At 41.0% G+C, this 4090-nt stretch overlaps 1 long non-coding RNA gene across 1 annotated transcript; it reads left to right on the top strand.

Annotated features, from left to right (window-relative positions):
* The first annotated feature begins 2120 nt into the window (after positions 1-2120).
* LOC118481129 lies at positions 2121-3719 on the top strand. The gene is made up of 2 exons (XR_004864514.1): positions 2121-2189; positions 3343-3719. It is a non-coding gene; the product is annotated as an uncharacterized LOC118481129 (long non-coding RNA).
* The last annotated feature ends 371 nt before the right edge of the window (positions 3720-4090 follow it).

Raw genomic sequence — 4090 nt, forward strand, 5'->3', positions numbered from 1 at the left:
GACTTTCCTTTCACCTATCTTGGCATACGAGTGGGGTCCCAAATGACTCGCATTCGTAGCTGGGACCCTGTTATCGAAGTGGTTCGTAAGCGCCTTGTTTCATGGAAAGCGAAGTGTCTCTCGATCGGTGGTCGTCTAGTGCTTATCAAGTCGGTGCTAGAAAACTTACCGGTTTATTACCTATCGCTTTATAAAGCGCCCAAAGCGGTGATTAATGCTATTGAAGCTATTATGAGACGCTTTCTTTGGGCGGGTTCTAGTGACGAGAAGAAGATTCCTTGGGTTGCTTGGGATATTGTCACGGCTTCGAAAAAGAAAGGAGGATTGGGTATTTCAAGGCTTCAAGATGTCAACGATGCGCTCTTATTAAAATGAGCGTGGAGGTTCTTAAAAGAAAAAAATAGCTTGTGGAAGAAGATTATTATGGGGTGCCATGGATTTAGTAGACCGTGGACTTTGGTTCCTTGTGCCAAGTCTTCTCATGGGTGTGGGAAACATATAGTCAAAGTTGGTGAAGGTATCGCTCCGAATGGTTCGAAGCTCAATTCTTCTTTCGTTGGGGTGATAGGTGACGGCTCCTCTATAAATTTTTGGGGGGATATTTGGTTGAGAGATGAACCTCTTCAAGATAGATATCCTAACTTATTTAGACTCGAGAAAGATAAATTGGTTAAGGTATCTAATCGGATCCTCTATTATAACAACTCCAAGTCTATGGCATGGGGTTGGCGGTCTAATCCATCTACTCCAGAAGAAGTTACCGAATTATTTGGGTTGTTAAATGATATTCATGACTTTGTTTGGCGTGGAGGTGAAGATGATTGGAAATGGAAATTCGACAAAGACGGCTTGTTTTCTGTATCTTCGGTTAAAAAGCTTCTGTCCAGCAACAATATGTGAGATCCAAACTCGAGTTTTAAGTGGAAAGGATGGGTGCCTCTCAAGTGTAAAGTGTAAAATTATGGTATGGAGGGCCGCTCGTAACCGTCTGCCGACTATTGCGGAGTTGATAAAACGAGGAGTCTCAATCCAGCATTGCTGCTGCCGTTTTTGCGACGAAGTTATGGAGACAACTCTTCATCTTTTCACCGGTTGTATGTTCTCCCAAGAAGTTTGGTTCCGTATCGAATCTTGGTGTCGTATTCAGCATGGTTGTATTTTTGATATCTCAGATCTCCTTCAACTTCCGGAGCGTAATGCTAGCTCTAAAGAATCGAGGCACACTTTAAGAGGGATCGTGTATGCTACTTTTTGGGTGTTATGGAATGAGCGCAATGATCGGATTTTCAACAAGAAGAGGCGTAAACCTTGCGAGGTTGTAGAGATTGTCAAAGCTAAGTCTTACTTCTGGATTCGTAATAGGTCTAGGATTAAGATTGTCGATTGGAAACAATGGTGTACTTGTCCGTGGGTTTGATGTTTGTTGTTAGTTGTTTGGCTCCTTGGTCCTTGCTTTGAGGACTTGCGTTGCCTTTGTTTAATGAAATTCTCCTTACAAAAAAAAAGGAGTGTAGGAGGAATTGTCATGTAACATTAATTGAAGTTCTTTATTAGAATTTTGATTTTTTTTTTTAAATTACAATGGCATTATAGATGTTATTTATCTTTCAAACGGTCAAATTTCTACTCACCGCATGCGGTAACAAGTTACCAGCTTTTTGAGTTCACCGTGTGGACAAGAGGGTTGGCGGTAGTGTTACCGTGCGATAACTCCACTCACCGCCCTCACTCCACCCATGCACGCCACTCACCCTTACCTTTTTACGGTTTTACATCCCACGTAACTGTGTTTTAGTGTGTGTGTATATGCATTCAGTGTATATATTAAAATGTATCAAGTGGATTTGGTCCCACCACTATCTCGTCCGGCCTTGTTTTGGAATTCCTGACATCTTTGCGTTTGGAAATTTCCGGACATCTTCTTCATCTCGCCGTCTGCTTTTTATCTTACGCCACGTCGACGTTTAAAAACATCCAAACTTAGAGATGCAGATGCTTTAAGTAATGTATTTTTTTTAGATTGAATGCATCTTTCACTCTATAAACTAACTCTATATAAACACCTTCACATATGTTCATGCTCTATCACTTCTCTCTCTCCCTCTCACTAGATCATTAGGTGAAGATGAAGTCTTCCATGAAGCTGTTTGCAGCATTGTTGCTTGTTGTCATGTGTCTAGTGGCCAATGGTAACCCATTTCATCTCTCTTACAACATGCATGTTTAAGTAGTAACTAATTGTGTTATATTACTTTGGTGTATCTCTAATATAATGTTGGGTATCAAGATCAAATTCAAATGATTTGGGATTCACTCGACAAATAGAGCATAATGAGAAATTAGAACAATGATTCGAAGCACATGTGTTTACAGAAATTAAGATAAACAAATTCACATAATGATGCCAGTGAGGTAGTGGTGTGGTTGGGGAAAGAATTGGTGTTCCCTGTGACTTAGGGTGAAGGGGGCGCCCCCCTAATTAGGTGAGGGAAAACTATTTTTAACCCAATCATACGTTGCCATGTCATTTCCCCTCTATAACTTCCCTCTTGTCCAAAAACGTACGGGGTGCACCCCTCTTAGGGGAATTGTTTTTTTATTCAAAAAAAAAAAAAAGAAAAATTTTCATTGGTCCATCATTTCCCTCTCTCCTTCCTTTCATCGGTGGCTCCCTACCGATTTTGTTCCCCGAAATCTCTCACCTCCTTGATGGCGGCACTGCCCCAATCGGCAAAATGGGTTCCCGCACGGGGTCACCGAGGGTGCCCCGCTCCCCCTTAGGTTCGATTCCCACCCTCATTATTATTTTCTGCGGCATCCAGGTGAAGAGTGAGTACGGGTGGGAGGCGAGGTTTTACCGATTATTCCAGTGTCATGCCTTCGGGCGGGTGGAGGTCGGGTTTCCGCGCATCTGGAGAGAGCCAATGGGTTGGCGGCGGTTAAGTAGTCGACCTTGTCCACAGCGCCCGGTGTCACGGTGGTTGGCACGTCATTCCTTACGGTTCAAAAAAAAAAATCACATAATGATAATATCATACATAATCAATGCGGCAATCCATCTGTATATACACATATCGACTAAATCAGATTTTGGCGACAATTTTTTTGGTTAACTGTCAACGACAGTTACCCTCTTTACCGTGAACCGGAATCAACCACCTACAGCCGCTAGCCTTATTCTTATTATCATGTTATACTAATTAATACATAATTATGTCTAATTGTCACAAATTTAATCTACATAAGTTTTAACATATAATATATAAGTCTAGCATATGTGTATAACTTCAATTATGAAACTGATGATTTTGAATACAATATTCATTACTTTTATGTATACAGAAATGGGTGGTCCGATGGTGGTGGAAGCGAGAACATGTCTGTTCCAGAGCCACAAGTTCCAGGGGGCGTGCTTTAGCGACACCAACTGTGGTAATGTTTGAAAATCTGAAGGGTTTCTTAGAGGAACGTGTCGTGGTTTTCGACACGGGTGCTTCTGTGCCTCACCCTGTTAGATCGATCCTTAATTGTCTACAGCTGCTACTTCATGGCCGACTAGTTGACTTGCAATCTTGCATGTTTGTATTTTACGGTGTGTTTATTTTTACCTGCTTAAGTAGTTTCTCGTCGTATACTTGGCTTAGGAAACCAATTAACTCCATGTTGGGATATATATCCGTGTGAAAGTAAAACAATGAATAGTCAAATATTTACATAAATATATACACTCCAAAGAAGCATTGACGACACACACGGATTTTCATCTTAAAGTAGTTACAAGAAAAAATGCGGTGCATCTAGATAAAAGTAGTAAAAACAAGTTAAAACAGCAAATCAATCGCATCAGAAAAGGGAGGAAAAAAATAGAAGAGAATGATTAAGGCATGTGAACATGTGTTATACTAAAGTGTTAAATAGTCGGATTTCTAATGACACACCTCTGTCTATTCGCACACTTTTTCAATTCAATATGCATCGTATAGACCGATACGATGCGTATTGAAATAAAGTAAAAGACATGGCAGACTGACAGGTGCAGGTTATGTCTGGTGGCGGGCTTGATACGCATCATATAGGCCTATACGATGCG

The sequence above is a fragment of the Helianthus annuus genome, chromosome 8 (genome assembly GCF_002127325.2).
Source record: "Helianthus annuus cultivar XRQ/B chromosome 8, HanXRQr2.0-SUNRISE, whole genome shotgun sequence".
NCBI classification, from domain to species: Eukaryota; Viridiplantae; Streptophyta; class Magnoliopsida; order Asterales; family Asteraceae; genus Helianthus; species Helianthus annuus.